Below are 13,726 nucleotides of genomic sequence, written 5' to 3'. Positions count from 1 at the left end.
AAGAGGAACAGCAATTCAAATGACAGTGGATTTTTCTTCAGGAACCATGGAGTACAGAAGGAAGTGGTACAACATTTTTCAAGTGCTGAAAGAAAAGAACTGTCAACCCCAAATTATATATCTGGCAAAAATATCCTTCAATAATGAAGGGGAAATCAAGATATTTTCAGATGAAGAAAAACTAAAACATGTTGTTGCTAATAATCCCACCCTTAATGAATGCCTAAAGGAAGTTCTCAAACAGACAGGAAATGATAACAGAAAAAGGCTTGAAACTTCATAAAGAAAAGAAGAAATTCAGAATAGGCAAACATAGTGATAAGTATAATAAACTATTTTTCTCATGAGTTTATTAAATCATCTTTGATGAATGAAGCAAAAGTTATAATGCCATCTTATTTGATACTGAATGTGTATAGAGGAAATGTTTAAGATAATTACATTTTAAAAGTAGGAAGGGTAGAAGGACCTAAGTGGAAGTAAAATTTCCACACTTCACTCGAACTTATAAAATGTAGACTGTAAACTATAATAAATTAATACATATTCTGTAATATCTAGAGTAAATGCTAAGAAAACTATACAATGCAATATGCTAAAAACCATAAAACATAAACCAAGATGGAATCCTAAAATAGATTTGAGTAAAGCATGAGAATACAAAGAAGAAACAAATGGAGGACAAGAACCAGAGGAAGCAAAGGGTAAACAAATAATAAAATAGCAGACTTAAGCCAGAACATGTCAACAATACCTCTTATTTATATGGTCTAAAATACTAATTAAAGACAGAGGTTGGCAGAGTACAAAGCATACAAAAATTAACCAGGCATGGTGGCGCATGTCTGTAGTCCCAGACACTTGGGAGACTGAGGTGGGAGGATCACTTGAGCCCAGGAGTTTGAGGATACAGTCAGCAATGATTGCACCACTGCACTCCAGCCTGGTAACAGAGCAAAACTTGTCTCAAAAAAACAAAAACAAAAACAGACAAACAAACGAAAACATGGCCAAACTCTATTCTATTACTCTAAATACAACAGCATAGGTAAGTTGACAGTAAAACAATGGAGAAAACATACCATGCAAATATTAATTTTACAAAAGCATTAGTGGCTACATTATCATCAAAAAAGACTTCAGAGCAAAGAAAATTATTGGAGACAGGCAGACATTACATAATGATAAAATAATAATACACTAGGAAAACATAATGGTCCTAGATGTGTATGTACCAAACAATGGAGTCTCAAAACACATGAAGCAGAAACTGAGAGAGCTAAAAGGAGAAACTGACAAATCTACAATTATAGCTGGGTACTTCAGCACTCCACTCTCAACAATAGATACAACTGCTAGACAGAATCAGCAAAGATGAAGAACTCAACAATACATCATCAACTGAAAGGTTCTAGATGACATTTATGGAACACTCCATCCAACAACAGCATATTACGCATTTGTTTCAAGTGTTCATAGAACATATACTGAGATAGGCCACATCCTGGGCCCTAAAACACACCTCAACAAATTTAAAATAATTGAAATCACAGCATTCTCTAATGTGATCAATGGAATCAAACTGGAAATCAATAACAGAAAGAAATCAAGAAAATCACCAAATATTTGGAAATTGAACAACACCCTTCTTAATAAACCATCAGTCAAAGAGGAAGTCTCCAAGAAAATTTAAAAATGCATTGAAATGGGCCGGGTACAGTGGTTCACGCCTGTAATCCTAGCACTTTGGGAGGCCAAGGAGGGCGGATTGCCTGAGCTCAGGAGTTCGAGACCAGCCTGGGCAACATGGCGAAACCCATCTTTACTAAAAGTACAAAAAATTAGCCAGGCGTGGCGGTGCGTGCCTGTAATCCCAGCTACTCAGGAGGCTGAAGCATGAGAATCACTTGAACCGTGGAGGCAGAGGTTGCAGTGGGCAGAGATCGTGCCATTGCACTTCAGCCTGGGTGACAGAGTGAGATTCTGTCTCAAAAAAAAAAAAATGCATTGAAATGAATGAAAATGAAAACAGGAGTTATAAAGACATGTGGGACACGGCTAACACAGAGTTGGGAGGGAAATGTATAGCACTAAATGCATATGTACATTAGGAAAAAGGAAAGGTATCAAATTAATATCTAAGCTAAATCAATCATGTAAGCTTATACTTCAAGAATCTAAGAAGTGCAAAATATACTCTAAGCAGCAGAAGGTAAGAAATAATAAAGATAAGGTAAAAATCAATGGAATTGAAAATAGAAAAGTAAGAGAAAATCAATGAAGCAAAAAGCTAGTTTTTCTAAAAGGTCAATACAACTGACCTCTAGCAAGATTGAAAAGAGAGAAGATACAAATCACTACTATCAGAAATGAAGCAGAGAATATCACAGATCTGACAGAAATCAAAAGAATAATAGGGGAATATTACCAAAACCTCTACACAGAAATTTGACAACTTAGATAAAATGGACCAATTCCTTGCACAGCACAAACTACCAAAATAAACAATTTGAATAGCACTATCACTGTTAAGGAAGTTGAATTCATAATTGTAAAACTCCTTCCAAAAATCTCCAGACCTAGATGGCTTCATTGGAGAATTTTATTAAACATTGAAAAAGTAAAACCAAACCAATTCTGCACATTCTCTTCTGAAAAACAGAAGAGCAGGGAACACTTCCCAATCCATTTTATGAAGTTAGTATTACCCTGATATGAAAATCAAAAAGAGTACAAAAAAGAAAACTGCAGACCAAAACCCCTCATGAATACAGATGCAAAAATTTATAAGAAATTATTAGCTAACTGCCACAACTTAAATAACATGAAATATATAATCTAAATTGCCCTATATACCTTAAGGAAATGAATTTGTAGTTAAACACTCTTGAAAAGGAAATATCCATACCTAGATGGTTTCACTGGAGAATTTTCCCGGATGTTTAAAGAAGAATTAGTGCCACTTTTACATAATGTCTTCTAGAAAGTAGAAGAGGAAGGAAGAATTCCCAACTCATTTTATAACTCTGATACCAAAACGAGACAAAGACAGTACAGAAAAAGAAAATTATAAATAAATATCTTTTATGAACTTAAATTTTAAAAATCAGCAAAAGATTTACAAATAAAATTCAGGAATATATAAAAAGAATAATACACCATGACCAAGTGGAGTTTATCTCGGGATTGCAAGGCTGGTTCACCATTTGGAAACACTCCATGTTATCCACAATGTTAACAGTTTAAAAAAGAAAAATCACAGGATCATAACAGTTGATGCAGAAAAAGCATTTAGCAAATTTAACATCCATTTATAATAATAAAAAAAAAACTCAGAAAGCTAGGAACAAAAGAGAACATCCTCAATTTGATAACGAGCATCTACAAAAACTTTACAGATAATATTTTACAATCCTCCCTTGGTATACATGAAGGGTTGGTTCCAGGACCCCACTCAAATATCAAAATCCACACATACTACAGTCCTACAGTCAGCCCTTCAGAACCTATGTGTAAGCAAAGTCAGCCCTCTGTATACGCATCCCACAAATACTGTATTTTCACACATTTTAGAAAGCAGTTTGGCTTAAAAAATATCAAAATAACAGGAGAAGCAGCTTCTGTTGACTAAGAGGTAGCAGAGATGTTCCCAGACACCATTTCTTTGGCTTTCTTACTGCTTGTTATTACTACGTAAAAACTGGGTGGCAGTTTAGGAGGAAGACTGTTGTAAAAGAATAGTGACAACCAAGAATTTTTTGACCATTAAATCAGATTTTATAAACAGTGGAAGGAGTATGGACTTAAAACGAGGCATGTTTATTCAGTTTTGTCAAAATTTTACCAAAATATGTGATATATATTTATTCTAAAACTATATAATCCTTAGATTGAGAAAAGCAACCAGTTAATGTCTTACCTATTAAACACAGGTACAAGTTGGAAACTGTAGAAAATTGAAAGAAAACAAAAGACAAAATTAATGTCTATAGTAAGGAATAAAAGAGTTTAAGATATTTTAAAATTATGTATATTTTCTTCTCTTTTACATAAATCATTTTTGAAAAGTATGCTGAAAATTTTTATGATTAATATTAATTATGATTTATTTTTCAATATAATTTGGAGATCCTTTGTTATCCAAAAAAAAGAAGGAAAGAAAGAAAAAAGAAAATCATTGATAAGAAAGGATATCTGCCTGAACAGGATTTAAGGTAGACGAAAGTGCCTTATACTGGAAAAAAAAAAAAATGTCATAAAGGACATTTAGTAGTAAGGAAGAAAAGCGAGCACCAGGATTTAAGGCAGGAAGGGATAGTCTAACTTTACAATTTCGGGCAAAGGCAGTCAGGTTCACGATCAGGGCTGCCCTTATCTATAAAGGTGCTAACCCCTGAGCCTTGAAGGGAAAAGATAAACACCAGCTGCCGATCTTTTTGTTGCACAGCAAGAAGGCCTGGACAATAAAAAAAATTTTTTCTGGATTGGTTCCATTGATCCTTTGTCCCTGAAGACAGGAAGTAACTTGTCAGTAGAGACTGCCTTTTAAAGTTCTTCTGATATTGGACAATGATCCTGGCCACGCAGAACTCCATGGGTTCAACACTGAAGGTGTTGAAGTGCTCTACTTGCCCCCAAACACAATTCTAATTCAGCCTTAGATCAGGGGGTCATAAGGACTTCTAAGACTCACCACACAGGGTACTCTATAGAAAGATTGTCAATGTTTTGGAAGAGAACCTCAATAGAAAGAACATCATGAAAGTCTGGAAGGATTACACTATTGAATGTGCCATAATTGTTTACAAAAATCTGTGAAAGCCATCAAGCCTGAAACAGTAAATTACTGCTGGAAAAAACAACTGTGTCCAGATGTTGTGCATGACTTTACAGAATTTATGACAATAAACAGGGAAATCATGAAAAAGATTGTGGACATGGCAAAAAAAAAAAGATGGGTGTTGAAGGATTTCAAGATATGGATCTTGGAGAAATTATAGAGCTAATAGACACCATGCCAGAGGAAATAACAGAAGACAACTTTATGGAGATGAGTGCTTCCGAACTAGTGCTGGATCATGAGGACAAAGACATAAAAGAAGCAGTGCCAGGAAACAAATTGATATTAGACAATTGAGCAGAAGGGTTCTGATTACTCAAGACAGCTTCTGACTTCCTTTACAGCATGAACCCTTCTATGATACAGGACCTGAAGCTAAAGCAAATGGTGGAAGAAGGATTGGTATTATATAGAAATATTTTTTAGAGAAATAAAAAAGCAAAAAGTTGGAGAGAAATTATGATGCATTTCCATAAAGTTGCACTGGGTGGGCCTGCCTCTCCTGCCTTCTCTTCCACCTCCTTCACTTCTGCCTCTGTCATCCCCAAGACAGCAAGAGCAACCCCTCCTCTTCCTCCTTCTCCTCAGTCTACTCAATATGAAGATAACAAGGATGAAGACCTTTATGATGATTCCATTTCATTTAGTGAATAGTAAATATGTTTACTCTTCCATATGATTTACTTAATAACCTTTTCTCTAACTTACTTAATTGTAAGAACACCATATATAATACATATAACATACAAAATATGTGTTGTTTATGTTATTGGTAAGGCTTCCAGGCAACAGTAGGCTATTGGTAGTTAAGTTTTTGGGAAGTCAAAAGTTATAAGTGGATTTGTGCCTGTGCAGGCGGTTGGTACCCCGAACCACTATGTTGTTCAAGCATAAACTGTGTGTGTGTGTGTATGTGTGTGTGTGTGTGTGTGTGTGTGTGTGTAGTATTGTTCAGGCATAAAGAAGAAATCCTGCCATTTTCAACAACATGGATGAACCTGCATGACCTGAAGTGGAAATAAGCCAGACAAAGAAGACAAATAATATATGGTCTCACTTATATGTAGAAATTTAAAATGCTGAACTCCTAGAAGCAGAGAGTAGAATAGTGGTTGTTAATGTCTTAGAGGTGGGGGAAATGGGAAGATCTTGGTGAAAGTGTACAAATCTTCAGTTATAAGATGAATAAGTTCTGGGAATCTAATGTACAGCATGGTGACTATAGTTAGTAGTACTGCATTGTTTCCTTGAAACTTGCTAAGAGGGCAGATTTTAAGTGTCCTCACCACACACATATATCCACACAAAAATGGTAACTATGAGAGGTAATGGATGTGTTAATTAATTTGATTGTGGTAATCATTACACAATATATGCATATATCGAATCATGTACACCTTGAATATACACAATTTTTATTAACTAAACATTTTAAAATTTTAAAACTCAAAATGGAAGATAAATGTAAATGTAAGAACTAAAACTATAAAACTCTTGGAAGAAACATAGAAATATATCTTTGACTTTGGGTTAAGAAATAGTTTCTTAGATATGATACAAAAAGCACAAGTGAGAAAAGAAAAACTAAATAAATTAGCTTTCATCAAAATTAAAATTTTTGTGCTCTGAGTAATACCATCAATGAAGTGTAAACATGACCCACAGAATGGGAGCAAATATTTGCAACTCTTATATCTGATGAAGGTCTAGGATTCAGAATATATAAACAATGCTTACAGTTCAACAATAGAAAGACAAATAATCCAATATAAAAATGGGCAAAGGCTCTGCATAAACACTTCTCCAAAGAAGATATACAAATGGCCAATAAAGCACGTGGAAAGATGCTCAAAATCATAGCCAACAGGGAAATGCAAATCACAATCATAATGAAATACCACTTTATGCTCACTAGAGCAGCCATAATAAAAAAGACAGAAATTTACAAGTGTTGGCAAGGATGTGGAGAAACTGGAACTCATATATTGTTGGTGAGATTGTTAAATGGCACAACTACTTTGGAACAGTTTGGCAGTTCCTCAAAATGCTAAACATAGAGTTACCGTATGATGCAAAAATTCCATTCCTAGGTATATGCTCAAGAGAAATGAAAGCATATGTCCACACAAAAACTTGTACATGAATGTTAACAACAGCATTATTTATAAGACTCAAAAAGTGATAACAGCTCAAATTTCTATCAACTGATGAATGGAGAAACAACATATGGTGTATCACAAATAATATGTGGAATATTATTTGGCAAAGAAAAGGAATGAAGTACTAATACAAGCTACAACATGGATGAAGCTTGAAAACATTATGCTAAGGGAAAGAAGTCAGTCACAAAAGGCTATTTATCTTATGGTTTTATTCATAGGAAATACCTAGAATAAGTAAATCCATATAGACAGAAAGCAGATTAATAGTTACTAAGGGCTTGGGCAGGGAGTAATTGAGGATGTTTGCTAATGGATATGTGGTTCCTTTTCAGGGTAACTAAAATATTCTGAAATTAGATACTGGTGATGATGGTACAACTATGAATATACTAAAAGCCACTGAACTGAATACTTTAAATGGGTGAATTTGGTGGTATGTGAATGGTATCAATAAAACTGTTTAAGAGAACACATACCATTTACAACTGCTGCATAGAAAATGCAATACTTAGATATTAAATATAATATAATGTGCATAGGATCTGCATCCAGAAAGTTACAAAATGCTTTTGTAAGAAACAAAGACTCCTGCGCATGTATCCTGGAACTTAAAATAAAATAAAATATAAAAAATGAAAGAGGAGCACAATGAGATTTCCTGTGACCTATTAAAATCCATAAAATTTATCAAAGAAATTTACATACGAAGTAAATCTTGATAGTAGTTCCAATCACAATAAATTATACTTGCAACTGACATTTATAAGCAATTTCTTTTCTCTCTTTAAAAAAACTCTATATTTTATGAAAATAGTGATTTTTTAAAACTCTACTCTAAAATGGGACAAAATATTTGTAATCTAAAGTGTTTCAAATTTTGTACTCTATTGCTTCAGTCTTAGACTACATCAACAGGTATGAATACATTTATAAGAATATATTTAAAATATTTTCACTTATTGTATTTCCCTTGAAAATATTGACATTTTTGAATTTTAATAAAAAGAATTAAGAAAAAAAGAGTTGAACATCAAATAGAAATAATAATAAACACCTTTTTTGTGCTCATAAAAAAAAAGACCTAAATAAATGAGGAGACATACTATGTTTACTGCCTAGAAGACTCAACATAGTAAAGATGTCAATTCTTGAATTGACCTATAGGTTTAATGCAGTTCTCAACAAAATCCCAGCAAAGTTTTTTGTAGACGTAGACAAGGTTATTCTAAAATACATGGAAAGGCACAAGTCCTAGGTTAAAACAATTTTGAGAAACAATTATACAATGGGAGGAGTACTTTTACCTAGTATTAACATTTTTATATGGCTACAATAGTCAAGACTGTGTGGTATTGGCAGAGGGATAGACACATAGATCAGTGGAGCAGAATAAGGAGCCCAGAAATAGACCCATAAAAATATTTCCCACGAATTTTTGACAAAGGTGTAAAAGCAATTCAGTGAGGTGGGGATAGCCTTTTCAACAAATGCTACTAGAGCCATTGAGCATCCATAGGCAAAAAAACAATAAACATCCACCTAAACTTCACACGTTATACAAAAATCAACTCAAAATTGATTATGGCTTTAAATGTGTAACCATCAAACTTAAAAAATATTAGAGAAAATTTTCAGGACCTAAGACTTGGTGTAGAGTTCTTAGACTCAACCACAAAAATCTGACCCCCAAAATAGTCTTTTTGTGAAAGAACCTATAAAAAGGAGGGAAAGATAAGATACAGACTGAAAGTATTTTCCAATTACATATTGGACAAAATACAAGTATCTAGAATATATAAAGAACTTGCAAAACTCAACAGTGAAAAAAAGAGAAAAAATGCAAATAATCCAACTAGAAAATGGGCCAAAGTCATGAACAGACATTCCACGAAGTTATATGGATGAAAAATAAACTCCAGAAAATATGTTCAATCTCATTAGGCATTAGGGAAATGCAAATTAATATGACAATGAGATATCTCTACACACCTGTGAGAACGGACTACTCCTGTATTGCACTACACCACTATCAGAATTACGCTGAGGGAAAAAAGCCAATCTCAAGAGATCACATGCTATATGATTGAATTTACATAACATTCTTGAAATAACAAAACTATAGGAATGGAGAACAGATTACTGGTTAGTTGCCATGGGTTCAGAACTTGGGGTGGAGCAGATCAGGAGGGAAGTGGGTTTGGTATAAAACAGCAACACAAAGGATTGCATATCCTTGTGGTGATGGCACTATTTCTTTTTCTTGACTGTGGTCACATGACTCTACACATTTGATAAAACTGCTTTGAATTAAATACCCATACATGTACACAAATAAGTGCATGTATAACTGGTAAACTCTGAATAAGGTGGTTGGAGTGTATCAGTGTGACTGTCCTGGTTGTGAACTGGGTGAAGGGTAAATAGGATCTTTCTAGTATTGTTTCCTAAAACTGTTTGTGACTCTACAATTATCTCAAAATAAAAGGCTGTTAAAAATCACAATAAAGCCTCGATAATTGAAACAGTGTGGTACTGGAAGAAGAATAGGCAAATTGACCAGTGGAATAAAATATGCATCTAGAAATAGACCCAAGTATATGTGGAGACTGAATATATAATAATGGTGACTTTTCAAATCACTGGAGCAAGATGAACATTTGTAAAATGGGGCTGCGATAGCTGGGTAGTCTCTTGAAAAAAGGGAAGGGGATAGGTGCAGTGGCTCATGCCTATAATCCCAGCATTTTGGGAGGCTGAGACAGTAGGAATGCCTAAGTCCAGGAGTTTGAGACCAGCCTGAGCAACATAGCAATACCCACTCTCTACAAAACATACAAAAAAAAAAAATTTAGCCAAGGTGGTTGTGGCACACCACCCTGCCACTGACTATGACTATGCCACTGCACTCCGGCCTGGGTGACAGAGTGACACCCTGTCTCTAAAAAAGAAAAAAAAAGAGAAACAAAAAGAAAAAAGGAAACAGGTAAAGTAAGATCCCTCCCATATATCATTCATAAGAATAAACTCCAAATGGATTAGGAATCTAAATGTAAAACATGAAACCATACAAGTACTGGAAGAAAATCTGGTGAATTTCTCTTTAAACTGGATGTGAGGAAAGGCTTTCTAACTGTGATTCAAATCCAGATATGATAAAAGAAAAGACTGATACTTGATGACATAAAAATTTTTTTGCATGGCAAAACAAAACAAACATTGAAAAAACCACAAACCAATTAAGTGAAATTACTTGCAACATATATCACAAATAAAAAAAGCTAATATACCTAACACAGAAAAATACTCTTAAAATTGAGGGTAAAAGACTAAAAACCCAATAGAAAAAGGGAGAAAAGACATGAACAGATAATTCACACACATAAAAATATCAAAAGGGCTCTTAAGCATATGAAAAGATGTTCCAAGCCACTCCTAATTAGAAAAATGCTAATTAAACTACACTGAGATACCATTTCTCACCTATCAGATTTGTAAAAATTAAAAAGTAAAGCAAATACTTTGCTGGTGAGGCTTTGGGGATAAAAACACTCTCATACATTGCTAATGGGAATGCAAATTGGTACAATCTTTCTGGAGGGGAATTTGGCAATACCTAACAAAACTACATTTGTTTTTACATTTTGACACATTAATCCCACTTCTAGAAATTTACTCTTTAAGATATACCTCTAACAATATGAAAATACATATGTACTGGGTTGTTCGTTTTATTTTTAATTGCAAAATACTGGAAACAATCTAAATGGCTACACATAGGAGGTTGGTTGAATAATCTATGGTACATCTACACAATGCAGTACCATGCAGCTGTAATGAAAGAATGAAGAAGATCTCTATATGGAGTGATTTCTAGGACATGCGTTTGAGTGAACAAGCAAAGCTCAAAAGAGTATCTCTATTAAGCCAACCTTATGTAAGGAAGGGGTATAGGAAAATACACAGATATCTGTTCATTTGTGCAAAAAGAAACACAGAAAAACTAATGAAGTTGGTTACTTACAGGAAATGAGTGGAATGAGGTAGAAAGGACAGAAGTAATGGGAGATGTCACTTTTCTGAGGATTTCTTTTTGTACAGTTCTAACTTTTGAAACTATGTTATTATTTCACATGCTCACAGAAAAATAATTAAAATTAACAAAGAAAGATGGTTTGGGGGCGAGCGGCAGACAAAAAGGAATCTAAACAGAAACAACTGAACTAAACCATATTCAAATGACCTCAGTGGGGCCCCAGTGCTTGAAGGATACACTCTTACGCAAAGACAAAAATAATTCTGAACAAATATTGTACTCTTGTTAATTGGCTTCTTCATAGAGTCATGGGTTAGCAACTCTGAAACTAGCTTCTATATATTCTAGGATTAAGTGAGTAAATATATTATGGTAATGGCAGAGAGATTTCTCACTGTTTTGCAAGGAAACTACAAATATGGGAAGGGGGAAGATAGAATGAACTTTGCTGTTGTATTGGAATTTGGAGGTATCAGTGTGAACTCATGGTTTATGGGTAAGTAGGTAGGCAGGTAGATAGATAGATAGAAGAGAAATAGATATTACCAAAATAATAAATAAAAAGGAATAGATATAGATGTGAGTTAATTATTTTCCTAGCTTTGTGGACTGAGAGGGTTTAGTAACAATGACACATCTGTAGAAATGCGCATGCTTTTAGTACCCAGATCTTAGTTTCTAAATACCATTCTTCACTAAAAGAAGTTAAGATTCCATGGGAAAATGGCTGATTTTAAGGCTAAGGCAGGGAAAGCACAAGATGAGCCTGGAGCAGATGTGCCAGAAATTAAGGGCGTGCTCAGAGGATGATTAGGGGCATGTCAGAAAGACATAGTAACTAGTTTGAAGGAGTTCCCACTGGCCAAACCTCAGACAATTTGAGCATCAAAATAAATAATGATAGGAAAGGATTATAACTCAAAGTAAAAATGCACAAGTCCACCTAATATAAATAAAAGCATAAGTAAATAAATGGGAGTGAAAGAAAAGTTCTTTCTTATAGTAGAAAGTCAACTAATAAATGTAGAATGGATGATGGAATCAGAAATTCATTATTTGGCAACCAGCATAATAATCTTGCCTCAGGCACAGACCATCAATAAATGCTAAACTAGTGAGTGAAAGTTTGAGGTGTAGTAGGATACTAACAGCCTCAAAATATATTTATTTCCCCAAGATACTCATTAATTGCAAGGGGAGGAAATAGGAACTGGACAGTGGAGATATCTGGCAGACATCACCTTAACCAAGTGATCAAAGTGACAATCACCAGGAATAGGATGAATGGAACTAACATCGTGGACCTCCTGATATGATACACTGATGGACAACATCACTTCTGTGGTATTTCTGCCAATAGTACATAACCCTGATCTAACTATGAGGAAACATCAGGCAACAAACTCAAACTGAGGGACTTTATGCAAAATAACTGGCATGTACTCTTCAGAAACGTCAATGCTACAAAACACTAAGACAGATTGAAGAACTATTCAACATTAAAGGACACTAAAGAGACATAATGACTGAATGCACTGCATGATCCTGGATTTTCTTTTGCTATAAAGGACATTATTAGGACAATTGGCAAAATCTGAATAAAGCCTTTAGATTAAAGTCTTTAGATAGATTAGTACCACTATTAGCTTCCTGATTTTGATCAATATGTGCTTATGCAGGAGAACGTTTTAGGAAATGTTAGGAAATATATATTGCGGTATTTGGAGATAAAAGAGCATCATACCTACAATTTGTTCTCATAAAGTTCAGAATAACATTGTGTGTGTGTGTGTGTGTGTGTGTGTGTGTGTGTGTGAGGGGGTGGTAGATAAAACATAGAATGTGGTAAAATGTCAACATTTGGGGAATCGAGTGAAAGGTATTTAAACACTATTTGTATTATTCTTGCAAATATTCTGAGAGTCCGAATTTACGTCAAGTGAAAAATTAAATTAAAAAAACGGTTAGAAGTGATCAATTAATCTCCTAGGGAGAAGGTATTGAGATCAAAGATTAAAGACCTGAGGGGAAACCATTAGAAAATGCTCACAGCTGATGGGTGAGTTTCTAAGAAGCAGCAGGACAGGAGTCTCCAGGCACAGTGGGCATTCAAAAAAGGATAACTGCTGTTTTCATAAATTTCAGAAAGTACTAGTTCATCTCAGAGATATACACCTCCTAACTCTTTCAGAAACATCACTAAATATTGCTTCTAGAAAGGATTTAAAGGTCATGTACTATACTGGTCAAGTCACATCTTCCAAATATAACAATCTAACATAATAAGAGGAAAATTCCACAAAGCCCCTTTAGGTCAGCCTCCTCATTGTAGCAGTGGGAACCGTGAGGCCCAGAGAGGGGAACGGACCTGCCCAAGGTCGCACAGCAAGGCAGTAGAGCTGGGCCAGGCACCAGGGTGCCTCCCTCCCAGGCCAAGGCCTCTCTGACTCTGCACCTCCATATGGTCTGGCTTCAGGCCAGAGGAGTGGATGGCTGGGAACTAGACAAGAGGTAGCTGGGCTGGAGCTGAGAGATACAGTCCCAAAGTTGGTGGCTGTTCGGGAATGAGTGGGGCGCATTTTGTGAACATCCCATAAGCTATAAGTGGCCAACACATTTATGTGATTAAAAATACAAAATAAGGCTGAATACGCTGGGTGCGAACAGTTGAGAAAATAAAAGCTTCTTTTA

General features: G+C 34.9%; 1 protein-coding gene across 7 annotated transcripts in view; it reads right to left on the bottom strand.

Moving 5' to 3' along the window:
- MAMLD1 (mastermind like domain containing 1) overlaps window positions 1-13,726 on the bottom strand; it is a 142,605-nt gene that overhangs the window by 113,353 nt on the left and 15,526 nt on the right. The window contains exon 1 of one of the 7 annotated variants that reach the window (XM_009235363.4): window positions 3,920-3,943. The exons of the other annotated variants lie outside the window; for them this stretch is intronic. The gene's annotated coding sequence lies outside the window, so the exon portion shown is untranslated. Of the gene's footprint in view, window positions 1-3,919; window positions 3,944-13,726 lie in introns of those variants that run through there. 7 annotated transcript variants of the gene reach the window in all.

Source organism: Pongo abelii, chromosome X, assembly GCF_028885655.2.
Source record: "Pongo abelii isolate AG06213 chromosome X, NHGRI_mPonAbe1-v2.0_pri, whole genome shotgun sequence".
NCBI classification, from domain to species: domain Eukaryota; kingdom Metazoa; phylum Chordata; class Mammalia; order Primates; family Hominidae; genus Pongo; species Pongo abelii.
This window is presented reverse-complemented; position numbering and strand designations above follow the sequence as displayed.